The 27798-nt window shown below is 49.2% G+C and overlaps 5 non-coding genes across 5 annotated transcripts; 1 reads left to right on the forward strand and 4 right to left on the reverse strand.

Moving 5' to 3' along the window:
• Positions 1-4168: 4168 nt before the first annotated feature.
• Positions 4169-4240, reverse strand: trnaq-uug (transfer RNA glutamine (anticodon UUG)). Its single transcript has one exon. It is a non-coding gene; the product is annotated as a tRNA-Gln (tRNA).
• Positions 4241-5140: 900 nt separating this feature from the next.
• On the reverse strand, positions 5141-5213 carry trnaf-gaa (transfer RNA phenylalanine (anticodon GAA)). Its single transcript has one exon. It is a non-coding gene; the product is annotated as a tRNA-Phe (tRNA).
• Positions 5214-10151: 4938 nt separating this feature from the next.
• trnam-cau (transfer RNA methionine (anticodon CAU)) lies at positions 10152-10223 on the forward strand. Its single transcript has one exon. It is a non-coding gene; the product is annotated as a tRNA-Met (tRNA).
• An 8631-nt stretch (positions 10224-18854) lies between these two features.
• trnav-uac (transfer RNA valine (anticodon UAC)) lies at positions 18855-18927 on the reverse strand. Its single transcript has one exon. It is a non-coding gene; the product is annotated as a tRNA-Val (tRNA).
• A 2204-nt stretch (positions 18928-21131) lies between these two features.
• trnar-ucu (transfer RNA arginine (anticodon UCU)) lies at positions 21132-21222 on the reverse strand. Its single transcript is given in 2 exon segments — positions 21132-21167; positions 21186-21222. It is a non-coding gene; the product is annotated as a tRNA-Arg (tRNA).
• Between the last annotated feature and the right edge of the window lie 6576 nt (positions 21223-27798).

Raw genomic sequence — 27798 nt, forward strand, 5'->3', positions numbered from 1 at the left:
AGTGTACTATTGCCGAAAAACGACAGAGTCCCTCGGGTATAGTGTACTATTGGCTGGAAGCTCGGTTTTTTTTCTAAGTCCAGCAGGGGTATATGGTACTATATTCTGGTGGTCAGATCACCTCCAGGCCCCAGGGGAGTGCTTTTCTGGGGGCAAACAGTGCACTGATGATGGGGGATTATTTCATTTTGCTCATTTTGGTGTTTTTTCACATTTTAACCCATTTTCACCCCTTTTGCTCACATCTTCAAACTCGGGCCCTGATTACAAGTTCTGACCAAATGATGACAAACACGGTATTTATTATGTATTTTTTTCATTTTTTTTATTTTTCCAACTTATACATCCATCATTGGTGCCAGGCAGGTTGTGGAGAAAGCAGTGAAGAAAGGAGAGAGCCATCACAGAAAAGATGTCCATCCAGGGTCAAGGTACCCTGCACTTTTACATATCCAAATGACAGCATTTAAAGTTTTTTAGCGTATGGTATCTCTCGTTGCATGGAACCGCACAAACGCCACACTGACGGCACCTGTACTTTGTTTGCCGCCTGCCTTTGGTACGAGAGCGGTCAGAGCACACGGCGCAGTCTGGACGTCCCTCTGCTTGACAAAGCCAATGACGCTCTGTGAGTCTCTGTGGCATTTCACCCTCCGGTCTTGAGCGCCTTTCTTGTTTTTTGGAGTGATCAGCCAGTAATGCATCAATAATGTTCTGAATGTAAACCTTTAAAGGTTTGTGTGGGCCTGGAGTGGATTTGGTGTATATGATGTGTGAGTTGACAATACTTATGCTTATAATGGCATTGAATATGCGATGATACCATTTCCGGGACCTGTGTGGAAAGAGGTATGTCTTCATCCTCTGGTCAGCAGTGTCCACTCCACCCATGTAGGCGTTGTACTGGTCGACACATACAGGTCTTTTGATGTCACGGAAGCCAGTGTCATCTGTCTTGGATCGGATCCTCCTCTGAACACAATCATTTCCATAGACTGTGGACAACATGGTGAGACGTTTAGTATCGTGCCAAGCACAAGCCAGGAGTTTTCCCTTTCTGCAAAAAACTGGGTCATCTCCTTTTTTCAGCTGTAAGACACTTTTACCAAGGCATTTTGGCATCCCCAACCTGGTAATCCTTACCGTCCCACACAGTCCAGTTTCCAAATCTGCTAATTCATTTGCAATTACAGGCGAGGTATAGTAACTGTCCATGTAAATCTCGTGTCCTTTGCCCGTAAAGGGAGAAACCAACTCACGGACAACTGCGTGTGTTGCACTGATGTTGCTTGCATTATTTTTGTACTGTCCAGTGTGCATTGACCAGCGCAAAACATACCCTGAACAGCTTTCACTCAGGGCATACACTCTATAGCCATATTTGTCAGGTTTATTCGGAGGGTAACATTTTAGTGAAGATCTCCCCTTGAAAGCTATTGTCATTTCATCTAAAGAAAGCTCCTTGATTGGACTGTAAACTGCTGCAAATTTGGGAATAATCAAATCTATTATTGGGCGGACTTTGAACAGTTTATCGTGCCCGGGCTCGCCTGTTCTCACATAATCATTATTGTTGACAAAATGAAAGAACGAAAGAATGATTTCAAATCTGTTTCTTGACATTACATTTCCAAATCCAGGCGTTTGTGTAAGCCAAAATGTTCCCCAGTAATCCTCGATTTCAGGTTTCTCAACAAGGCCCATGGAGAGATGCAAAGCGAAGAAAGCTTTCATTTCGGTGACTGATACATCATACCACTCAAGAAATCTTGAATGTGGCTTCAGAATCATAGGTGCCATACACTGATGTGCATATCTATTTGTCTCATCAGTAATGAAAGTCCAAAACTGATCGGTCAGAAAGAGTGACAGAATATCAAATGGATTAGCATCCGTCAGATCCATCTCTCCTGTGTAGCCAACTGGGTCTTCAAAAGGTTTGATCCATGCCTCAAATACCTCGACCTCTCTCAGCATGTCCCAGCTCTCATCCACCGGGCAAGTTTTACTGCAGCCACTGGTTCCACTGGTTCCTCACCTCCGTCTGTCCTTTGCACCTGTCCGTTGTTTCGAAGTCCCTTCATCTCCACTTGGAAATCCATCGTCACTCTCGGGGAGATAATACCCTTCAGAGTCAGAATCTGCTGTAAATTGCATGCCACGTGAACTTCCTCCAGCCATTTTTTTCCTTACCGGATCTGCCCTGGATCATACCTGGCTAATAAAGGGAAGTTGCACCGAACCGACCAATGACTGAAGTGATTCATTTTCTACTATTATTTCATTAATTTCCTTGTACGGTAAAGTTGCATTTCTGCGACTTTGGCGCTTAAAGGGTTAACTAAACAGGCCCTTTGACCAAGGAAGCCCCAGCGCCGTAATGATTTCCTGGTTTCCATACATAATTATACAACATAATCCATACAACAGTGGTTACTTCTGGGATTGTATCTCTTGCTTGCTCTGGCAAGGTGAGCAGTCGTCCCTGGGTGGGCTCAAACCACCAACCTTTCGCCTATCAGCAGAACGCGCTAGCCGATTGCGCCACAGAGGCGAGAATCTTAACATACCCATGAAAGGGTTACCCCTCTAATTGCAATTAGAAATGAAGAAAAACTCTGGATTCAGAGCGCTAACCGCTATACCGTTGAACCACACCTTTCTACAGGATGTCCTGTTTTGAAAATAAGTATGACATTTGATCATTGGGCTATATCAAAGAGAGCAGCATTGAAGTAGGCAAACTTCTGCTTCATGGTTTCATTGTGTGGTGGTCATCACATCTGCCCTACACGCAGAAGGTCTTGGGTACAACATTCAGCAAAACCAAACATGTTCCCAAACATGTTCATGCTAACAATGTTCCAACGAAAGCTTGCTGTTTATGTTTTATAGATCCTTTCCAGGCCATTTATGTCCTGATCTCGCAAAATATCCAATAGACCCAGCATTCCTATTCATTGTATTTTTGAGCAAAGACTAACATTCAGGTACACATGCCGAACCCAGGATTGAACCAGGAATAACGTAGCGAGAAAATGAACTAGTTCTGTGTGTCCTTTTTTCTTTTCTTTTGATTAAACATAAAACAATACAGGACACGACCAGGGAGCAAAAATCGTAATTAAAGAACTTAATAGTTACATAAAACATAACATAACATAAAATAAAAACAAAATCACATTTAAATGAAAATAAGGGTCCTACTTGGTCCAAGTCAATCAAATTAGTGCTTATCCAAGTTAAGCCTGAATGTCACTGTTTTCCATTCATCCAATGTCTAATGTCTGTTACTATGTCAGTCAAGTCTTTGATCGTTGGCGTGGTTGGTGTCGAGCATTTCTTTGTGATGGCCTTTTTCTCTACAGCCAAAAGTATGTTCCAAGGGTATCCATTTATTGTGTCCATGGCAGGAGTGTTGAGGCCCAAGTACATAGTTTTAAATTTGAGTGGGATGGAAAAGTCAAAAACAGTCTGCAGTGCCCTGTGAATTTCAGTCCATTATTTTTTAGCAACAGCACAGCCCCAACACACCTGATAGTGGTTTGCCTGCTGGGTTCTCCAGCAGTTAGCATTTCCTTGTGAATAATGGGCACTTTGACATGGTGTGGTGAAAAAAACATATTTTTCCCCTTCAGGCATGTGATTTTGTGGTCTTCCTCAGGGCTGTTCCTACATTTCCACACTCTTGGTCAGACAAAACCAGGTTAACTTCTCGTTCCCATTGGTTTAGAATATACTTAGCAGAACGTTGTCCAGATTACCAATGCATTGAGATCATTTAGAAATGATTCCCCTCGCAAGTTCTGATTGATTGGTTTCAACAAAGATTACTGTCAGAGGATTATAGTGGTCGTTTCTTTGTTTCATTTCTTGCTTATAATAAGTCCTATAAAAGTCCTGTCTCTCCAAGTCAAAGGATTCCTTCAACACATCAATGCTTTTCATTTGAGTTTCTTTTGCAATGCGGTGAAACGTTTACGCCTTTTGTAATCCAGGCGTTGAATCATAAGCTTGGTCATAAGAAAACCAGCTCCAGATTTTAACAGCTTTGTTTAGTTTGTATGCTTTGGTTGGCTCCTTTCAGGGGGTAATCACAGATTTTACCCAAAGATTCTTCTTGTTTCTGCACTTTTTCAAAAGAGTAGCGCTGCTCTCTGGGCACTCAAGGTTCCACTGAGATTTGAACTCGGATCGCTGGATTCAAAGTCCAGAGTGCTAACCATTACACCATGGAACCGCAGACTCCTCCTTGGAAGGATAACGGTCATCCAAAGCTACAAGTCTTACATCAATCATCCCTTGCCAAAAAAATGAGAAACAAGGAGTGAAAACAGTGCAAATAATCTTGATGTGCAGCAATACTTTTCCCTCTCTTAATGCAAAGTGTAGCAGCAGTAAACTTGAGGGAGAAAGGTATGGGTTTGAGGGCTCTTCTTGTGTGCTTCTCTGTCCTTGTAAATATTTTTCATAGACAAAAAGTAGGCATTTCCTGTTTAATAAACAGGCCCTTTGACCAAGGAAGCCGCAGCGCCATAACGATTTCCTGGTTTCCTTACATAATTACATACAGTGGTTACTTCTGGGATTGTATTTCTTGCTTGCTCTGGCAAGGTGAGCAGTCGTCCCTGGATGGGCTCGAACTACCAACCTTTCGGTTAACAGCCGAACGCGCTAGCCGATTGCGCCACAGAGACGAGAATCTAGGCATGTCCATAAAAGACTTGTGCATCTAATTGCAATAAGAAATGAAGAAAAACTCTGGATTCAGAGCGCTAACGGCTATACCGTTGAACCACACCTTTCTACCGGATGTCCTGTTTTGAAAATAAGTATGACATTTGATCATTGGGCTATATCAAAGAGAGCAGCATTGAAGTAGGCAAACTTCTGCTTCATGGTTTCATTGTGTGGTGGTCATCACATCTGCCCTACACGCAGAAGGTCTTGGGTACAACATTCAGCGAAACCAAACATGTTACCAAACATGTTCATGCTAACAATGTTCCAATGAAAGCATGCTGTTTATGTTTTATAGATCCTTTCCAGGCCATTTATGTCCTGATCTCGCAAAATATCCAATAGACCCAGCATTCCTATTCATTGTATTTTTGAGCAAAGACTAACATTCAGGTACACCTGCCGAAACCCGGGATTGAACCAGGGACCTTTAGATATTCAGTCTAACGCTCTCCCAACTGAGCTATTTCGGCTACTTTATCGAATAAATTAGGCAAGGGAGGGAAACGTGTGGCATAACGTAGCGAGAAAATGAACTATTTCTGTGTGTCCTTTTTTCTTTTCTTTCGATTAAACACTCTACACTCTTGGTCAGACAAAACCAGGTTCACTTCTCGTACCCATTGGTTTATCTTCTTTACCATGAAATCAACTCTTACCTTCTCAAAGCCTTCCCATATGGTCTAGCGGTTAGGATTCCTGGCTCTCATCCAGGGGCCAGCCGTGGATAGTGGGCATAGAGCGCCAGCCAATCAGAATGAGCCTGTGTGCCATGTGCCACTGTGATGAAGGCCAACCAATCAGAATGCAGAGATTCGTGTTCGTTCACAAATTCATCTCAAGAAACCAGAGTTCAATTCCTGCTGTGCCCAGAAGAAGAGGAACGTTTCAAAGGATCAAAACTTTAAATGTACAAAGTTTATGAGTTCAAACATTAAATGTATAAAGTTTATGAGTTGGTGTGTCAGTTTGCACTTGTTAAAAGGTCAGATCATGAGAAGGACTCACATGCAGCTGCTGGTACTGATTTGCAATTTTAATAAAATCACAAATTGATCACAAATAGTGATTTCTGCTTCACCTTAAGAGATTTACCCACGTCACACCTTCTGCATAAATAAACTTGGAGTGGGTCAGAAAACTCCAGGTGTTTAGTCCGCAGGGGTCAGAGGTCACACTATCACATCTCTAACACTGCAGCACTGAACTGTACTATTGTGTTCAGTTTATGTTCTGCAGAGAAATAAAACATTGACTCATATTGTTAATGATATGATATCTCAATCATTTAAATAATATTGTTGTATTGTTATATTGGAAAGAAAACACAAAAAAACATGTACTTTTAAGAATATTTATTGACAGGGAAAATACCAGAAATATTAAGTTTAATTTATTTACACTTCAGACAGCATTCATTACTTGACAGTAGTATTTACATTAAATATACAGATATATAGAGTCCAGGGAAGTATGTGTGGATGTGAGGACTGTGCGGGGCCTGCTTCAGCACCAGTTTGCAGAACCTGCACGTTCTCCCTGGGGCAGAACCTTCACGTTCTCCCTGGGGCAGAACCTGCACGTTCTCCCTGGGGCAGGTGACTCCTCTCTCTTCCTCTTCTGTTGCTTCCTTTCCTCCTCTCTCTGTCTTGTGGCCTCCAGCTCCCTCTGGAAGAACTCTGTGTCCACAATGTCCTTAAAGGTGGTGTTTCTTCAGGGCTGCTGCTCAGGGCGTCCTGAGAAAGAGACGGTGATGGTCAGAGCTGTAGGAGACGAGGTGATGGTCGTGGTGACGACAGTTGTCGTGGTGACGACAGGCAGAGTTGTGGTGTTGCCAGAGTGTCTGTGTTTGCTCCAGCTTTTTCGGGCTGATGTTGAGTGAAGATGATGCATTTAATAATTTGATGTGATGATGATGTAATGACAAATATGTAGTTTTGTGGTCGGGTGTAGCGCGCTGTTGGCTGATTGGCTCAGGGGCAGTGGAGGGGGAGGCGGCCTGTTGTGACGACTGCGGCTGAAGCTTCACTGGAGGAGGAACTACAGAACAAAACAGATGAATGTTTTAGTGATAAGCAACACGTGTGCACATGAAATACAACACATGACACACATTTAGAACCACTGCACTGGCTGTGAAACTACAGTCAGCATGAAGTATTCATCTGTTCACTCTGTGATGGTTTGACTGAGACAGACACAGACACACATGGAGCATGAAGCATTCATCTGTTCACTCTGTGATGGTTTGACTGAGACAGACACAGACACACATGGAGCATGAAGCATTCATCTGTTCACTCTGTGATGGTTTGACTGAGACAGACACAGACACACATGGAGCATGAAGCATTCATCTGTTCACTCTGTGATGGTTTGACTGAGACAGACACAGACACACATGGAGCATGAAGCATTCATCTGTTCACTCTGTGATGGTTTGACTGAGACAGACACAGACACACATGGAGCTCACTCACTTTGGGTTGTCTCTTCTCCAGGAGCATCAGATGCAGAATGTGTGGGACGAGCTGCATCTGAAACAACCAAAACACCACAATATAGGTTTATGTTTGTTTAGATTATTCTATTAAAATGTCAGACCTGGAGCTGAAGTACTTCCAGACTCGGGCAGAACAAACCTCAGCTCCTGTGGAAGTGGCACTGGAGGCTTAAGGGGCAGCACATCTGCAGCAGCTGAAGAGAGGAAAGAAATATATGATACGTTTGATCAACTTTGATCTTACAGTGAATAAGCAACAAGTAAAAGCTCTTACATCCTGTGGTTCCTCCAGAACAGTTGCTGTAAGAGAAGAAGAAGAATAATGAGTCATATTTAGCTGTTAGTAACAACGCACACTTACATTTGACCTGTTGTTTATATCATAAGTAAGTTTATATTGCTGTTTTATTTAGCAATGTTAGTGTGAATGAGCAGAAGAAGCTCTCACTCATTCATATTGAACACCAGATAATATGACTTACTCTCATCACAGATGCATGAATTCAGAGCAGGACCTGAACAGGGTCAGGAACAACTGAACTCATGCACAGGACAGAACGTGTCCCAAAGTGTCTTTCATGGCAGGACATCTGTGTGTGAACTTCTGTAAACCTGAGGATGATGGAGCTCAGCAGCGACTGGACACGGCTGGAATAAAAGACAAACCTTTTTAACACATGATAAATCCAAAATGGAGCTTAAGCGTTACAGACACATTACACACATCCACGTGTTGTTTGGACGGAGATGCTGAGCATTGTCCTCTCCAGCGCGTCCTCTTCAGCCACTACTAAAGGAAAAGACATGAAATGAAACAGAAGTGACTGCTCCTCTACACGGTGTGACTCTGTGTGACTCCACACAAACCAAGAACACACGATTTATGTAGTTATACTCACCCAAGGGCTCACGAGGAGAGCTGGTGGGGACACGAGTGGGTGGAAAAGAGGACAGGGCAGAGGAGGACAGGAGAGAGGAGGACAGGACAGAGGAGGACAGGGCAGAGGAGGACAGGACAGAGGAGGACAGGGCAGAGGAGGACAGGACAGAGGAGGACAGGGCAGAGGAGGACAGGACAGAGGAGTACGGGGCAGAGGAGGACGGGGCAGAGGACAGGACAGAGGAGGATGGGGCAGAGGAGGACAGGAGGAATTGTTGAGTCATTCATATGGATTTTGGCTCTTGTTTATAGTCTGTTGCTAGGTAACAGTTGTGGAATGTCCTCCACATTAACATGAAGTGAAGGCATTTCCCCATTGTGGGACAAAGTCTCTCTTACTTGTGATGAATTGTTGAAGCTACAACTACTTTTATGCACAATAAGAGACAACACAACACACAGATCACGTAATATTGCACCTTATATAAAACTGCACAACTGCAAACCTTTAAATGTAATAAAGTTTAACTTCACAGGGCTGAATATCACACAAAACTGACAGAAAAGTCGCGTTTAGTTGTTCAACAGAGACATGGAAGTAGCAGTGACTTTATGTGACTAAAAACACAGTTTCAAAAGTGCAAAACACAAGACGAACTTTACCTGAAAACGTCTTCAAATGCCCGTTATAAATGCCACAAAATACGAGTGTTCTGGGGCAGTAAAATGTCCATAAGAAGGTGAAAACAGGAGCAGATCTAGTGCTAAACTTGTCCAGGTCGCACTGAATGAATGACGTCACTCTGCATTCAAACATGGCGCGCTCTCGCCACAGCGCCGCCGCTGGCCAAAAGTATATTACATCCGTAGTGGTTTAACACTACCATAGGAAATGAATGGGATTCTGTTTAGGGCTGTTTAGCTAAAGAATCCAGGTGGCCCGGGTTCAACTCCCGGTATGGGAATATCTAGTCTGTCCTGCTGGAACACTTGTAGCTGCATTATGTACAAGACTCGCTGTGGTTACGAGTACATTCAAGCTGGACGGAGGTGAAGAGAGGCATAGAAACATGGTATCGATTTGGGCGCAGCATGTGAAAATTTGTAATCAACCTTTAGCTTTTCTATGCATCTATAGACTAGCAGGTTGGTTGGTGTTTCTTTTTGGAGCATTTCTCTTAGACAATTGCCAGATTACACTGCAGTGAATTTTAGAGACCTTCACTGAAATATTTCAAATCAGCACATGTGGTGATTCAGTGCAAGCTCCCAGTCCCGCATTACCTTTGAACCTTGCAGCACTTATAAAATTCAAACAATATTATTTCATCCATCCACACTACCTGCAGGAAGGTGAGACAAAGTGGCCCATTCAGGCAGCCTGGGCGACATTCCCAACTTCCAGTATAGGTATGTCTCGCCAAACCTGAGCTTAGAATGCTTAGTAAAACATGCTGTCTCCATGAATTCATGGAGAGTTAAATCTGGTAATGTAATTGCGCTAGTTTCAGAAAATAATGTGGGTAATTTCCACTTTCTTAAACACAGTTTAAAGGTGTATTGTTGTTGTGGCCGAGAGGTTAAGGCGATGGACTTGAAATCCATTGGGTTCGATTCCTGTCAGCAACGTGTGTTTAGCAGCACAGATTTTGAGATTGCGTTCTATTCTATAAACCAGCATTTTTGGTGATGTTTAATTTCGGAGCCATTCTTTCAGAACGAGGGCATGTATGAAATCCTTGTTTCAATCCCCTGCATCTCCATTCAATATTCTGTTGATGGCACAAAGTGAAAAGTGTTGACTCCAGGTCTTGCTTGGAAAATAATCATGACAGGCAAGAGATGGTTATGTAGCTCAGTGTTAGAGCACAGTCTTTCGTAGCAAGATCCCAGTTCCACATTCCTTTAAAATTAGATTTCATATTTTGAAGCAATTTGAGTCTATTAGACGTATACAGCCCCATGGGCATTACGCACTGGCCTCTTGAACCGGGATTGTGGGTTTGAGTCCCATGATCATAGCCATTCAGCAGAGTGGCGCAGCGGTAGCGTGCTGGGCCCATAACCCAGAGGTCGATGGATCGAAACCATCCTCTGCTAGATTTTTTTTTACTTGCATTATTGCGATTGTCAATCCAAATGAACCAAGCTAGTCAGTAATGTGTTGGATGATGGAAGCCGATCTTCAGCGCAAGCTCCCAGTTCCACATTTGCTTTGAATCTAGCAGCACATTTCTTTTTCCATCCTATATTGTTATTTCTTTTTTGGGGAAAAGGATAGCTGAGTAGTGAAAGAAGATGTAGGTCAAAAAAGACCCATGAATAGACATTTTGAAGCAATTTGAGTCTATTATGGGTACATAACCCCATAAGCAATATGCACAGGATACTAGCCTCCAAAATCCGGGATTGTGGATTTCAGGTCCATGGTCTAATAGGCTGAGCCACAAGGAAAATACTAATCCCTAGACTTGTTGCACGTGGAATGGGCTTATATCTATTACATACAGAACTGTTCCTTAACTCTCAAGCATCAATGAGGCCTTCTTTATACGTCATAAGGCGCTGGTACAGCTAGCAGCCCGGTGTAAACGCTCTCTCTTTTTTCTCACACTTATTGTGCTTTATCTCCTATATTTTGTAAATATAGTTAGTATATTTTTTCTATTTTACTGTAGGATAGGGACACGCGCTGGAATCATTTTTAATTCAACTGTTTTTGACTTTATTCGGCTGGATTGAGTGTTTTCGTCGTGTCGTGGCGATGTGTCTTGGCTCTGAGTCGGCGCCGTACCGCGCTTACACAAAGGAGGAACTAATGAAACTGCGGAGAACAGTCGTCTTACCCGGAGATCTTCACGTTATCCCGGCGGACATCATAAGGAAAACGCAACGAAGCAGACGGGCTGGACGTAAACTCCGAGAGAAGAGAGGGACAAACAGGAAGTCGGTTCCCGCCGTAGTCATGGGTAACGTGAGGTCCCTTCAAAATAAAATGACGGAAATAGCGAGCCTCATGCGGTCCCAGAGGATTTATAGGGACAGCAGTGTCTTGATTTTCACAGAGACCTGGTTAACAGCAGAAATGCCAGACTCTATTGTAGGTTTGGACAATTTTCATCTGCTGCGGGCGGACAGAACGAGAGAATGCGGGAAGAAAAGATATATTATCTGCCCCGGGAGTTCTCACATGTGATTTTGATCGCAGTCTATGTGGCCCCGTCTGCCAATGCTGAATATGCTTGTGAAGCACTGCTCTCCTGCACTTGTAGGCTGCAAACACAGCACCCACAGGCTCTCTCCCTCGTCTCTGGTGACTTTAACCACGCTTCTCCCTCTTCTGTTCTACCAACATACACCCAGTATGTTACCTGCCCCACCAGAAACAATAGAACATTGGACTTGTTTTTTGCCAACACCAAGGAGGCTTATTCCTCTTTCCCCCTCCCTCCCCTGGGCAGCTCGGACCACAACCTTGTACATCTGGGGCCTGTGTATGAACCCATCGTGCCCATGTGGGACAATAAAGGAATATCTTATCTTATCTGATCTGATCTGATCTGATCTGATCTTATCTTATCTTATTGATTGTTTTTGTCCATTCTATCATTTTAGAGCTCATGCTTGGCATGTATGAGGTCCTGGGTTCAATTCCCAGCATCTCCAACCAGCACTCACCTCCGCGTACAGCCCGTTGTCAGCCTGGAAGTGCCCCGGAGTCTGGTAAAATCAAGCCGAAAATAGACCCTCTCATGCCGGGTCTGGGCGGCGCTAAGAGCGGGAGGAGTGCGGGGCTCATTCAGAGGCTCCATGATCCGCCTTACAACCAGCTCTCACCTCCACGTACAGCCCGTGGTCAGCGTGACACTGTGCTCTGCCCCGAGCAATCAGAGCAAACAGCAAGCTTCTGGAAGTGCCCGCGAGTCTGGTAAAATCAAGCCGAAAATAGACCCTCTCATGCCCGGTCTGAGCGGCGCTTAGAGCGCGGAGGAGCGCGGAGCGCGGGGCTCCATTCAGAGGCTCCGTGATCCGACGCTCACCTCCGCACCTCCGAACCATGACTTGAGATTACGGCTGTGAAGGAGCCTTGGAAGCTGGATAAAACCAGAACGGGGCCCATCGATCGCGGTTCTCGTGTGGCCGTCAAACGAGCTCCTCCCCCGGTAGCCGCACAACCAGGAAATGTACCTGTTTCGATTGCGAAAAACGTCATTCTCAAAAACCGCCCGCCCGTCCCTCCCAGCATTACCATTTTGCACATCCCGCGTGAGAGCAGCGTAGGAATTTCTCGGGAGCAGCGTGATTTAGCCCGGGACTCTTGAGCTGAACGCTTATTTCCACGAGCCCAAAAAACGACTAAGTCCAATGGTATATAGTGTACTATTGCCGAAAAACGACAGAGTCTTTAGGTATAGTGTACTATTTCGGTTTTTACTCTAAGTCCCTCAGGGGCATATGGTGCTATACTATGATGGTCAGATCACCTCCAGGCCCCAGGGGAGTGCTTTTCTGGGGGCAAACAGTGCACTGATAATGGGGGATTATTTCATTTGGCTCATTTTGGTGTTTTTTCACATTTTAACCCATTTTCACCCCTTTTGCTCACAACTTCATACTACGGCCCGGAAAAACGACAGAGTCGCTCGGGTATAGTGTACTATTGCCGAAAAATGACAGAGTCTTTTCAGGTATAGTGTACTATTTCGGTTTTTACTCTAAGTCCCTCAGGGGCATATGGTGCTATACTATGATGGTCAGATCACCTCCAGGCCCCAGGGGAGTGCTTTTCTGGGGGCAAACAGTGCACTGATGATGGGGGATTATTTCATTTGGCTCATTTTGGTGTTTTTTCACATTTTAACCCATTTTCACCCCTTTTGCTCACAACTTCATACTACGGCCCGGAAAAACGACAGAGTCGCTCGGATATAGTGTACTATTGCCGAAAAATGACAGAGTCTTTTCAGGTATAGTGTACTATTTCGGTTTTTACTCTAAGTCCCTCAGGGGCATATGGTGCTATACTATGATGGTCAGATCACCTCCAGGCCCCAGGGGAGTGCTTTTCTGGGGGCAAACAGTGCACTGATGATGGGGGATTATTTCATTTGGCTCATTTTGGTGTTTTTTCACATTTTAACCCATTTTCACCCCTTTTGCTCACAACTTCATACTACGGCCCGGAAAAACGACAGAGTCGCTTGGGTATAGTGTACTATTGCCGAAAAATGACAGAGTCTTTTCAGGTATAGTGTACTATTTCGGTTTTTACTCTAAGTCCCTCAGGGGCATATGGTGCTATACTCTGATGGTCAGATCACCTCCAGGCCCCAGGGGAGTGCTTTTCTGGGGGCAAACAGTGCACTGATGATGGGGGATTATTTCATTTTGCTCATTTTGGTGTTTTTTCACATTTTAACCCATTTTCACCCCTTTTGCTCACAACTTCATACTACGGCCCGGAAAAACGACAGTCGCTCGGGTATAGTGTACTATTGCCGAAAAATGACAGAGTCTTTTCAGGTATAGTGTACTATTTCGGTTTTTACTCTAAGTCCCTCAGGGGCATATGGTGCTATACTATGATGGTCAGATCACCTCCAGGCCCCAGGGGAGTGCTTTTCTGGGGGCAAACAGTGCACTGATGATGGGGGATTATTTCATTTTGCTCATTTTGGTGTTTTTTCACATTTTAACCCATTTTCACCCCTTTTGCTCACAACTTCATACTACGGCCCGGAAAAACGACAGTCGCTCGGGTATAGTGTACTATTGCCGAAAAATGACAGAGTCTTTTCAGGTATAGTGTACTATTTCGGTTTTTACTCTAAGTCCCTCAGGGGCATATGGTGCTATACTATGATGGTCAGATCACCTCCAGGCCCCAGGGGAGTGCTTTTCTGGGGGCAAACAGTGCACTGATGATGGGGGATTATTTCATTTTGCTCATTTTGGTGTTTTTTCACATTTTAACCCATTTTCACCCCTTTTGCTCACAACTTCATACTACGGCCCGGAAAAACGACAGAGTCGCTCGGGTATAGTGTACTATTGCCGAAAAATGACAGAGTCTTTTCAGGTATAGTGTACTATTTCGGTTTTTACTCTAAGTCCCTCAGGGGCATATGGTGCTATACTATGATGGTCAGATCACCTCCAGGCCCCAGGGGAGTGCTTTTCTGGGGGCAAACAGTGCACTGATGATGGGGGATTATTTCATTTGGCTCATTTTGGTGTTTTTTCACATTTTAACCCATTTTCACCCCTTTTGCTCACAACTTCATACTACGGCCCGGAAAAACGACAGAGTCGCTCGGGTATAGTGTACTATTGCCGAAAAATGACAGAGTCTTTTCAGGTATAGTGTACTATTTCGGTTTTTACTCTAAGTCCCTCAGGGGCATATGGTGCTATACTATGATGGTCAGATCACCTCCAGGCCCCAGGGGAGTGCTTTTCTGGGGGCAAACAGTGCACTGATGATGGGGGATTATTTCATTTTGCTCATTTTGGTGTTTTTTCACATTTTAACCCATTTTCACCCCTTTTGCTCACAACTTCATACTACGGCCCGGAAAAACGACAGAGTCGCTCGGGTATAGTGTACTATTGCCGAAAAATGACAGAGTCTTTTCAGGTATAGTGTACTATTTCGGTTTTTACTCTAAGTCCCTCAGGGGCATATGGTGCTATACTATGATGGTCAGATCACCTCCAGGCCCCAGGGGAGTGCTTTTCTGGGGGCAAACAGTGCACTGATGATGGGGGATTATTTCATTTTGCTCATTTTGGTGTTTTTTCACATTTTAACCCATTTTCACCCCTTTTGCTCACAACTTCATACTACGGCCCGGAAAAACGACAGAGTCGCTCGGGTATAGTGTACTATTGCCGAAAAATGACAGAGTCTTTTCAGGTATAGTGTACTATTTTGGTTTTTACTCTAAGTCCCTCAGGGGCATATGGTGCTATACTATGATGGTCAGATCACCTCCAGGCCCCAGGGGAGTGCTTTTCTAGGGGCAAACAGTGCACTGATGATGGGGGATTATTTCATTTGGCTCATTTTGGTGTTTTTTCACATTTTAACCCATTTTCACCCCTTTTGCTCACAACTTCATACTACGGCCCGGAAAAACGACAGAGTCGCTCGGGTATAGTGTACTATTGCCGAAAAATGACAGAGTCTTTTCAGGTATAGTGTACTATTTCGGTTTTTACTCTAAGTCCCTCAGGGGCATATGGTGCTATACTATGATGGTCAGATCACCTCCAGGCACCAGGGGAGTGCTTTTCTGGGGGCAAACAGTGCACTGATGATGGGGGATTATTTCATTTGGCTCATTTTGGTGTTTTTTCACATTTTAACCCATTTTCACCCCTTTTGCTCACAACTTCATACTACGGCCCGGAAAAACGACAGAGTCGCTCGGGTATAGTGTACTATTGCCGAAAAATGACAGAGTCTTTTCAGGTATAGTGTACTATTTCGGTTTTTACTCTAAGTCCCTCAGGGGCATATGGTGCTATACTATGATGGTCAGATCACCTCCAGGCCCCAGGGGAGTGCTTTTCTGGGGGCAAACAGTGCACTGATGATGGGGGATTATTTCATTTTGCTCATTTTGGTGTTTTTTCACATTTTAACCCATTTTCACCCCTTTTGCTCACAACTTCATACTACGGCCCGGAAAAACGACAGAGTCGCTCGGGTATAGTGTACTATTGCCGAAAAATGACAGAGTCCCTCGGGTATAGTGTACTATTGCCGAAAAACGACAGAGTCCCTCGGGTATAGTGTACTATTGCCGAAAAACGACAGAGTCCCTCGGGTATAGTGTACTATTGCCGAAAAACGACAGAGTCCCTCGGGTATAGTGTACTATTGGCTGGAAGCTCGGTTTTTTTTCTAAGTCCAGCAGGGGTATATGGTACTATATTCTGGTGGTCAGATCACCTCCAGGCCCCAGGGGAGTGCTTTTCTGGGGGCAAACAGTGCACTGATGATGGGGGATTATTTCATTTTGCTCATTTTGGTGTTTTTTCACATTTTAACCCATTTTCACCCCTTTTGCTCACATCTTCAAACTCGGGCCCTGATTACAAGTTCTGACCAAATGATGACAAACACGGTATTTATTATGTATTTTTTTCATTTTTTTTATTTTTCCAACTTATACATCCATCATTGGTGCCAGGCAGGTTGTGGAGAAAGCAGTGAAGAAAGGAGAGAGCCATCACAGAAAAGATGTCCATCCAGGGTCAAGGTACCCTGCACTTTTACATATCCAAATGACAGCATTTAAAGTTTTTTAGCGTATGGTATCTCTCGTTGCATGGAACCGCACAAACGCCACACTGACGGCACCTGTACTTTGTTTGCCGCCTGCCTTTGGTACGAGAGCGGTCAGAGCACACGGCGCAGTCTGGACGTCCCTCTGCTTGACAAAGCCAATGACGCTCTGTGAGTCTCTGTGGCATTTCACCCTCCGGTCTTGAGCGCCTTTCTTGTTTTTTGGAGTGATCAGCCAGTAATGCATCAATAATGTTCTGAATGTAAACCTTTAAAGGTTTGTGTGGGCCTGGAGTGGATTTGGTGTATATGATGTGTGAGTTGACAATACTTATGCTTATAATGGCATTGAATATGCGATGATACCATTTCCGGGACCTGTGTGGAAAGAGGTATGTCTTCATCCTCTGGTCAGCAGTGTCCACTCCACCCATGTAGGCGTTGTACTGGTCGACACATACAGGTCTTTTGATGTCACGGAAGCCAGTGTCATCTGTCTTGGATCGGATCCTCCTCTGAACACAATCATTTCCATAGACTGTGGACAACATGGTGAGACGTTTAGTATCGTGCCAAGCACAAGCCAGGAGTTTTCCCTTTCTGCAAAAAACTGGGTCATCTCCTTTTTTCAGCTGTAAGACACTTTTACCAAGGCATTTTGGCATCCCCAACCTGGTAATCCTTACCGTCCCACACAGTCCAGTTTCCAAATCTGCTAATTCATTTGCAATTACAGGCGAGGTATAGTAACTGTCCATGTAAATCTCGTGTCCTTTGCCCGTAAAGGGAGAAACCAACTCACGGACAACTGCGTGTGTTGCACTGATGTTGCTTGCATTATTTTTGTACTGTCCAGTGTGCATTGACCAGCGCAAAACATACCCTGAACAGCTTTCACTCAGGGCATACACTCTATAGCCATATTTGTCAGGTTTATTCGGAGGGTAACATTTTAGTGAAGATCTCCCCTTGAAAGCTATTGTCATTTCATCTAAAGAAAGCTCCTTGATTGGACTGTAAACTGCTGCAAATTTGGGAATAATCAAATCTATTATTGGGCGGACTTTGAACAGTTTATCGTGCCCGGGCTCGCCTGTTCTCACATAATCATTATTGTTGACAAAATGAAAGAACGAAAGAATGATTTCAAATCTGTTTCTTGACATTACATTTCCAAATCCAGGCGTTTGTGTAAGCCAAAATGTTCCCCAGTAATCCTCGATTTCAGGTTTCTCAACAAGGCCCATGGAGAGATGCAAAGCGAAGAAAGCTTTCATTTCGGTGACTGATACATGATACCACTCAAGAAATCTTGAATGTGGCTTCAGAATCATAGGTGCCATACACGGATGTGCATATCTATTTGTCTCATCAGTAATGAAAGTCCAAAACTGATCGGTCAGAAAGAGTGACAGAATATCAAATGGATTAGCATCCGTCAGATCCATCTCTCCTGTGTAGCCAACTGGGTCTTCAAAAGGTTTGATCCATGCCTCAAATACCTCGACCTCTCTCAGCATGTCCCAGCTCTCATCCACCGGGCAAGTTTTACTACAGCCACTGGTTCCACTGGTTCCTTGCCTCCGTCTGTCCTTTGCACCTGTCCGTTGTTTCGAAGTCCCTTCATCTCCACTTGGAAATCCATCGTCACTCTCGGGGAGATAATACCCTTCAGAGTCAGAATCTGCTGTAAATTGCATGCCACGTGTACTTCCTCCGGCCATTTTTTTCCTTACCGGATCTGCCCTAGATCATACCTGGCTAATAAGAGGAAGTTGCACCGAACCGACCAATGACTGAAGTGATTCATTTTCTACTATTATTTCATAAATTTCCTTGTACGGTAAAGTCGCATTTCTGCGACTTTGGCGCTTAAAGGGTTTTAATTAAACCAACTTTTAATAACTCCTGCCGACTTGTTGACAGAATTTGGGGTGGAATGACGCAACAATCTTCACATTGTCCCCCTATGTAAAAAACACCCTTGAACGTGTGTTTTAAATCATATCAGATTGATAACCAACCCACAGCAAAGTTACCTAGAGAGATTGTGCACACGCATTTCCATTGGCATCCAGCAAATATCAAATGCTTGGGGTGTATAAGTAGGTTCCTGTTTAAGACATGAACCCACCAGCTGTCCTTACCAAAATAACTCATTTGGCAGAGCGATAGACTGAAGATCTAGAAGTCCCTGGTTCATCCCCAGATTTCTGCATGAGAACATAGAAAGCGCATTTCTTTAAACCTTGTTGAAAGAATTAGAGGACTGAATGAAAGATACAAGATGATAGGTACGCTGTAGCTATTGAACACAATATGAGCTCAACAGATGAAGCTTTTGTTTCAGTATGCAAGAGGGGAACAGTAAAGTCATGGAGCTTTAAAGCACCAACAGCATGCTCAAAGTCAATGAGAGTTTGCATGAAACACACAGCTGGTTTCACTGGGGATCGAACCCAGGACCTTCTGCGTGTAAAGCAGATGTGATGACCTCTACACAATGAAACCACAGAGCATGTGCCTGCATCCTACATGGCTGCTCTCTTTGATTTGCCCTGTTGAGTAAATCTACTATTTGTTTTGCAAGTCTTTTGTGTAACTGTCTTTCACATAGCTCAAATTGGAGCTACATTATAAAGGTGCAGAACTACACGAACATTGATCAAGACTAGGTAATCAGGATCTACTTTTATTTATTAGCCAAAATATGAAAATCATAAGCCATTTTACAAATAATTGCACTATTAAATGCACACAGACATAGCACATGAGGGCAAGGGTAGACACGACTTGGATCAAAATGTTACCTTAGCAAAAAGTAGCTGTATAGAAATGAACTCTGGCAAAAATGATCAGAATGAAAAATACTCACACACAAAGAAAGTACCCATACAAAAATATTCAATTCAAGTGGGAGCGAAGCTAAAACTACAATCCAACTATGAAGCACTTTCTGTGAATTGCAGACAGACAGTGGCTCTGGTTGAGGTCTAATTGGAAATAAAACTTGGAACAAGAGTCATGATTGCTGCAGTACAATTCCTATTTTTGACAAGACAAACCAAATGAGGAACATGAAGAAGCACAAGTGGTGACAATAAAATGGTTCATTTATTTGCCTGCACTGACAACGCAATGGATCCTCTTCACGTGTCTTCATGGCTGCCTCTGGGCTGTTGTGCTGGCTAAGGTGAGTGAATGGCCAATGTATGTACTGTATGCCATTGCCATATGATGCGTCCATCAGTCGGTAGAGCATCAGACTTTTAATCTGAGGGTCCAGGGTTCAAGTCCCTGTTCAGGTGACTCTTCATGTGTGGTTGAAGAACTGTAAAATTTGATGTGGAAAAAAGGTCTTTCCAAGTTTCTTTACAAATGCTTATCTTGTATATCTCCCAAGATTTTTAGTCTCTTTACAGTTATTAAACCAACTTTTAATAACTCCTGCCGAATATTAACCCGCTTTGTCATTAGCAGGTCCAGAGTGTGCCCTTTGCCCTCTGTGGGGCCACTCAGGTGCTGAGTAAGACCAAAGCTTCTGAGGACAGCGCCAAACTCTTTAGAAGAAGACGAGGTTGAGCGGGGCGTGAAGGAAGGAAGGAACAGTCACACACGTACGGGAAACTCCTACCAAGCAGTGGCCAGCCTATAGCACACTGGGATTCTGTGGTAATTGAACCAAGTTTAGCAGTTCCTTTCATCAGTTAATAACACAAGCAGGCTTTCCTATTTACCAATGTAGATAACAGGGGTTAGAACAGTGACTCTGGTGGGTCTTGAACTCACAGCCTTTGAATGCCTTTGCAACTTTTGTCTGATTCCCCTTTTTCACGAAAGCAGAACAGTCATCCGAAAACGGTCTACATCAATCAATCAATCAATCAATCAATCATTCAATCAATCCTTACCATCAAACTGAGAAACAAGGAGTGAAAAGAATGCATTTACTCTGTTTATTCAGGGATACTTTTCAATCTCTAATTGCAAAATGTAAGAGCTCTTTCGGGTGATAAGGTTTTCTGTACATGTAAACAACTGATTTGCTTGAAAGGCTATCATTAACGCACTGCTGGGATTTGAACCCTGGATCTCCTGTTTACTAGACAGGCACTTTGACCATCTAAGCCACAGAGCCTCTTAAATGCTACTTTAACCTGTTTCACCAAGATATTCAGTGACCAATGTTACCTCATAGATTTTGCCTGCGATAGCTCTTTCAATCTTCCCTGGGTGGGCTCGAACCACCAACCTCCAGGTTAACAGCAGAGCGCGCTGGCCAATTGCGCCACAGAGACAAACAGCCCGCCCAATTAAATATTTGTGACTCGACAAGCCGCAATATCTTTTTTTTTAAAGCGAGCCAGCAACATTCGAAAGTTCAGCCCCTGTCCAATCAACTGTGTTTAATGGAGAACGAGGGCATCAATCTTTCTACCTTTGAGCTAAATCCCCTGTACCAATGTAGCTATAAAAAAACTGGAAGTCTTTCAATCAATCGACTCTCGCCAATTTATTGCGCACTCAATATACTGCAGTTAATCTGGATATTGAGGAAAAATTGCAAGATAATGTTATTTGACATAATGCCGATGTATTTGCTTACTTTTTCAAGCACCCTTGGCAATTGAACCTCGTTCAGCAGTGCCTTTCATCAGATAGTAAAGCGAGCAGATTTTCCATTGTAAAAAACTAATATGTTCTCTCACCATTAGCGACTCTGGTGGGACTCAAACCCACAACCTTTAAATGCCCTTGCAAATTATGCCTAGAAGTCCAATGCGCTATCCATTGCGCCACAGAGTCCATACATCCTTCCATGGTGCGTTTCCATAAACGCAAAACACGTTTTTCATCCAAAATGAGTCCACATCAGTCATTCCTTGCCAACAAACTGAGAATCAAAAAGTGAAAAGAGTGCAGTTAATCTGTGTGTGCAGGGATACTTTTCCATCTTATTCCAATTTGTAACAGCAGCGCATTTTCTGTCATTGTAAATAATTTGCATACTTGAATGGACAACTGAGTAGTAGTAGGTTTGAGATGGGCCGGTAATTATTTAGCACTGTGGCATCAAGACTGCTCTTCTTTAAGAGAGGCTTAATGACTGCAGTTTTAAGGATCTTGGGAAAATTCCAGATCCAAGCAACATGTTGACTTTTTGATTGATTGGAGCCAACAGACTGCTCACCATAGACTTTAAAAATCTAGTAGGCAATGCATAAAGGCAGCATGTAGTGGAACTCAGACTTGTGGTGATCTCTTGGAAAGTTTTGTCAGCCACAAATGCAAAATGGGTTAACTCCAGTTGTCTAGCTGGCTGCGTGCTTGTTATCTGCAAATAATGGTATTTTTAATGTTCTGAACTGAGTCTTGCAAAGAAGACTGCAAACTCATTGCACCTGGAGAAATACAGAAACCATCAGACAAAGTAACATTTACCACACTGTAATTTGAAATATTAACCCGCTTTGTCATTAGCAGGTCCAGAGTGTGCCCTTTGCTCTTGGTGGGGCCACTCAGGTGCTGAGTAAGACCAAAGCTTCTGATGACAGCGCCAAACTCTTTAGAAGAAGACGAGGTTGAGCGGGGCGTGAAGGAAGCAAGGAACAGTCACTCACGTACGGGAAACTCCTACCAAGCAGTGGCCAGCCTATAGCACACTGGGATTCTGTGGTAATTGAACCAAGTTTAGCAGTTCCTTTCATCAGTTAACCCTTTAGGCGCCAGAGATTATGGATGAAATAAATGTATAAATAAAAAACTTCCTGAGATACAGAGAACTGAAGCCGGGGCACAGCTCTGGGTCGGCAGTGCCCCTGGAGGCCCGTAGAAGCTCCACACTCCAGTTGATTCTTGGATAAAAGGGCACCCAGCCGGTCTCGAACTCGCGTGAGGCGGAGCAGGGATCATCCACCCCGCACACGGCCAGACTTTGCCCGGCCAGGGAGCACCTTCTGCGGGTCGGAGGCTCCGGGTCGGAGCCCCTGGAGCCTGGAGCCCTCACCGGGCCCCGAACTCGGCTGCCGGAGGCAGTGCAGTGCCTCATGGATAAAAGGGCACCCAGCCGGTCTCGAACTCGCGTGAGGCGGAGCAGGGATCATCCACCCCGCACACGGCCAGACTTTGCCCGGCCAGGGAGCACCTTCTGCGGGTCGGAGGCTCCGGGTCGGAGCCCCTGGAGCCTGGAGCCCTCACCGGGCCCCGAACTCGGCTGCCGGAGGCAGTGCAGTGCCTCATGGATAAAAGGGCACCCAGCCGGTCTCGAACTCGCGTGAGGCGGAGCAGGGATCATCCACCCCGCACACGGCCAGACTTTGCCCGGCCAGGGAGCACCTTCTGCGGGTCGGAGGCTCCGGGTCGGAGCCCCTGGAGCCTGGAGCCCTCACCGGGCCCCGAACTCGGCTGCCGGAGGCAGTGCAGTGCCTAATGGATAAAAGGGCACCCAGCCGGTCTCGAACTCGCGTGAGGCGGAGCAGGGATCATCCACCCCGCACACGGCCAGACTTTGCCCGGCCAGGGAGCACCTTCTGCGGGTCGGAGGCTCCGGGTCGGAGCACCTGGAGCCTGGAGCCCTCACCGGGCCCCGAACTCGGCTGCCGGAGGCAGTGCAGTGCCTCATGGATAAAAGGGCACCCAGCCGGTCTCGAACTCGCGTGAGGCGGAGCAGGGATCATCCACCCCGCACACGGCCAGACTTTGCCCGGCCAGAGAGCACCTTCTGCGGGTCGGAGGCTCCGGGTCGGAGCCCCTGGAGCCTGGAGCCCTCACCGGGCCCCGAACTCGGCTGCCGGAGGCAGTGCAGTGCCTCATGGATAAAAGGGCACCCAGCCGGTCTCGAACTCGCGTGAGGCGGAGCAGGGATCATCCACCCCGCACACGGCCAGACTTTGCCCGGCCAGGGAGCACCTTCTGCGGGTCGGAGGCTCCGGGTCGGAGCCCCTGGAGTCTGGAGCCCTCACCGGGCCCCGAACTCGGCTGCCGGAGGCAGTGCAGTGCCTCATGGATAAAAGGGCACCCAGCCGGTCTCGAACTCGCGTGAGGCGGAGCAGGGATCATCCACCCCGCACACGGCCAGACTTTGCCCGGGGAAGGGCCACTCTGGCTGGGCTTGGCCCCCACTGAGCACCCCCTGGAACCCTTGGAGCCCCCGGAGCACCTCCAGAGCCACCCCCCACTCCTCCAGACTCTGCCCGGGGAAGGGCCACTCTGGCTGGGCATGGCCTCCACTGAGCACCCCCTGGAGCCCCCGGAGCACCTCCAGAGCCACCCCCCACTCTCCCCAGACTATGCCCGGGGAAGGGCCACTCTGGCTGGGCATGGCCTCCGCCGAGCACCCCCTGGAACCCCTGGAGCTCCTCCAGAGCCACCCCCCACTCCTCCAGACTCACCCCGGGGAAGGGCCACTCTGGCTGGGCATGGCCTCCACTGAGCACCCCCTGGAGCCCCCGGAGCACCTCCAGAGCCACCCCCCACTCTCCCCAGATTCTGCCCGGGGAAGGGCCACTCTGGCTGGGCATGGCCTCCGCTGAGCACCCCCTGGAGCCCCCGGAGCACCTCCAGAGCCACCCCCCACTCTCCCCAGACTCACCCCGGGGAAGGGCCACTCTGGCTGGGCATGGCCTCCGCTGAGCACCCCCTGGAACCCCTGGAGCCCCTGGAGCCCCCGGAGCACCTCCAGAGCCACCCCCCACTCCTCCAGACTCTGCCCGGGGAAGGGACACTCTGGCTGGGCATGGCCTCCACTGAGCACCCCCTGGAGCCCCCGGAGCACCTCCAGAGCCACCCCCCACTCTCCCCAGACTATGCCCGGGGAAGGGCCACTCTGGCTGGGCATGGCCTCCGCCGCGCACCCCCTGGAGCCCCCGGAGCACCTCCAGAGCCACCCCCCACTCCTCCAGACTCTGCCCAAAGAAGGGACACTCTGGCTGGGCATGGCCTCCACTGAGCACCCCCTGGAGCCCCCGGAGCACCTCCAGAGCCACCCCCCACTCTCCCCAGACTATGCCCGGGGAAGGGCCACTCTGGCTGGGCATGGCCTCCGCCGAGCACCCCCTGGAACCCCTCCAGAGCCACCCCCCACTCCTCCAGACTTTGCCCGGGGAAGGGCCACTCTGGCTGGGCATGGCCCCCACTGAGCACCCCCTGGAACCCCTGGAGCCCCCGGAGCACCTCCAGAGCCACCCCCCACTCCTCCAGACTCTGCCCGGGGAAGGGCCACTCTGGCTGGGCATGGCCTCCACTGAGCACCCCCTGGAGCCCCCGGAGCACCTCCAGAGCCACCCCCCACTCTCCCCAGACTATGCCCGGGGAAGGGCCACTCTGGCTGGGCATGGCCTCCACTGAGCACCCCCTGGAGCCCCCGGAGCACCTCCAGAGCCACCCCCCACTCTCCCCAGACTATGCCCGGGGAAGGGCCACTCTGGCTGGGCATGGCCTCCGCCGAGCACCCCCTGGAACCCCTGGAGCCCCTCCAGAGCCACCCCCCACTCCTCCAGACTCACCCCGGGGAAGGGCCACTCTGGCTGGGCATGGCCTCCACTGAGCACCCCCTGGAGCCCCCGGAGCACCTCCAGAGCCACCCCCCACTCTCCCCAGACTATGCGCGGGGAAGGGCCACTCTGGCTGGGCATGGCCTCCGCCGAGCACCCCCTGGAACCCCTGGAGCTCCTCCAGAGCCACCCCCCACTCTCCCCAGACTCACCCCGGGGAAGGGCCACTCTGGCTGGGCATGGTCTCCACCAAGCACCCCCTGGAGCCCCCGGAGCACCTCCAGAGCCACCCCCCACTCCTCCAGACTCACCCCGGGGAAGGGACACTCTGGCTGGGCATGGCCTCCGCCGAGCACCCCCTGGAGCCCCCGGAGCACCCCCAGAGCCACCCCCCACTCTCCCCAGACTCACCCCGGGGAAGGGACACTCTGGCTGGGCATGGCCTCCACTGAGCACCCCCTGGAACCCCTGGAGCTCCTCCAGAGCCACCCCCCACTCCTCCAAACTCACCCCGGGGAAGGGCCACTCTGGCTGGGCATGGCCTCCACTGAGCACCCCCTGGAGCCCCCGGAGCACCTCCAGAGCCACCCCCCACTCTCCCCAGACTCACCCCGGGGAAGGGCCACTCTGGCTGGGCATGGCCTCCGCTGAGCACCCCCTGGAGCCCCTGGAGCCCCCGGAGACCCTCCAGAGCCACCCCCCACTCCTCCAGACTCACCCCGGGGAAGGGACACTCTGGCTGGGCATGGCCTCCGCCGAGCAGCCCCTGGAGCCCCCGGAGACCCTCCAGAGCCACCCCCCACTCTCCCCAGACTCACCCCGGGGAAGGTCCACTCTGGCTGGGCATGGCCTCCGCCGAGCACCCCCTGGAGCCCCCGGAGCACCCCCAGAGCCACCCCCCCCACTCTCCCCAGACTCTGCCCGGGGAAGGGCCACTCTGGCTGGGCATGGCCTCCACCAAGCACCCCCTGGAGCCCCCCGGAGCACCTCCAGAGCCACCCCCCACTCCTCCAGACTCACCCCGGGGAAGGGACACTCTGGCTGGGCATGGCCTCCACTGAGCACCCCCTGGAGCCCCCGGAGCACCTCCAGAGCCACCCCCCACTCTCCCCAGACTATGCCCGGGGAAGGGCCACTCTGGCTGGGCATGGCCTCCGCCGAGCACCCCCTGGAGCCCCCGGAGCACCTCCACAGCCACCCCCCACTCCTCCAGACTCTGCCCGGGGAAGGGACACTCTGGCTGGGCATGGCCTCCACTGAGCACCCCCTGGAGCCCCCGGAGCACCTCCAAAGCCACCCCCCACTCTCCCCAGACTATGCCCGGGGAAGGGCCACTCTGGCTGGGCATGGCCTCCACTGAGCACCCCCTGGAGCCCCCGGAGCACCTCCAGAGCCACCCCCCACTCTCCCCAGACTATGCCCGGGGAAGGGCCACTCTGGCTGGGCATGGCCTCCGCCGAGCACCCCCTGGAACCCCTGGAGCTCCTCCAGAGCCACCCCCCACTCCTCCAGACTCACCCCGGGGAAGGGCCACTCTGGCTGGGCATGGCCTCCACTGAGCACCCCCTGGAGCCCCCGGAGCACCTCCAGAGCCACCCCCTTCACTCTCCCCAGACTATGCCCGGGGAAGGGCCACTCTGGCTGGGCATGGCCTCCGCCGAGCACCCCCTTGATCCCCTCCAGAGCCACCCCCCACTCCTCCAGACTTTGCCCGGGGAAGGGCCACTCTGGCTGGGCATGGCCCCCACTGAGCACCCCCTGGAACCCCTGGAGCCCCCGGAGCACCTCCAGAGCCACCCCCCACTCCTCCAGACTCTGCCCGGGGAAGGGCAACTCTGGCTGGGCATGGCCTCCACTGAGCACCCCCTGGAGCCCCCGGAGCACCTCCAGAGCCACCCCCCACTCTCCCCAGACTATGCCCGGGGAAGGGCCACTCTGGCTGGGCATGGCCTCCACTGAGCACCCCCTGGAGCCCCCGGAGCACCTCCAGAGCCACCCCCCACTCTCCCCAGACTATGCCCGGGGAAGGGCCACTCTGGCTGGGCATGGCCTCCGCCGAGCACCCCCTGGAACCCCTGGAGCCCCTCCAAAGCCACCCCCCACTCCTCCAGACTCACCCCGGGGAAGGGCCACTCTGGCTGGGCATGGCCTCCACTGAGCACCCCCTGGAGCCCCCGGAGCACCTCCAGAGCCACCCCCCACTCTCCCCAGACTATGCCCGGGGAAGGGCCACTCTGGCTGTGCATGGCCTCCGCCGAGCACCCCCTGGAACCCCTGGAGCTCCTCCAGAGCCACCCCCCACTCTCCCCAGACTCACCCCGGGGAAGGGCCACTCTGGCTGGGCATGGTCTCCACCAAGCACCCCCTGGAGCCCCCGGAGCACCTCCAGAGCCACCCCCCACTCCTCCAGACTCACCGCGGGGAAGGGACACTCTGGCTGGGCATGGCCTCCGCCGAGCACCCCCTGGAGCCCCCGGAGCACCCCCAGAGCCACCCCCCACTCTCCCCAGACTCACCCCGGGGAAGGGACACTCTGGCTGGGCATGGCCTCCACTGAGCACCCCCTGGAACCCCTGGAGCCCCGGGAGCACCTCCAGAGCCACCCCCCACTCTCCCCAGACTCTGCCCGGGGAAGGGCCACTCTGGCTGGGCATGGCCTCCGCCGAGCACCCCCTGGAACCCCCGGAGCACCTCCAGAGCCACCCCCCACTCCTCCAGACTCACCCCGGGGAAGGGCAACTCTGGCTGGGCATGGCCCCCACTGAGCACCCCCTGGAACCCCTGGAGCCCCTGGAGCACCTCCAGGGCCACCCCCCCACTCCACCAGACTCAGCCCCGACCCGGGCACACTCTTCCCCGGGTCCTGGGCTCCGGGACTCCGGGGATGACC

Source organism: Eucyclogobius newberryi, unplaced genomic scaffold, assembly GCF_026437365.1.
Source record: "Eucyclogobius newberryi isolate DKJ021-1_F unplaced genomic scaffold, fEucNew1.0.hap1 SCAF_55, whole genome shotgun sequence".
NCBI classification, from domain to species: Eukaryota; Metazoa; Chordata; class Actinopteri; order Gobiiformes; family Gobiidae; genus Eucyclogobius; species Eucyclogobius newberryi.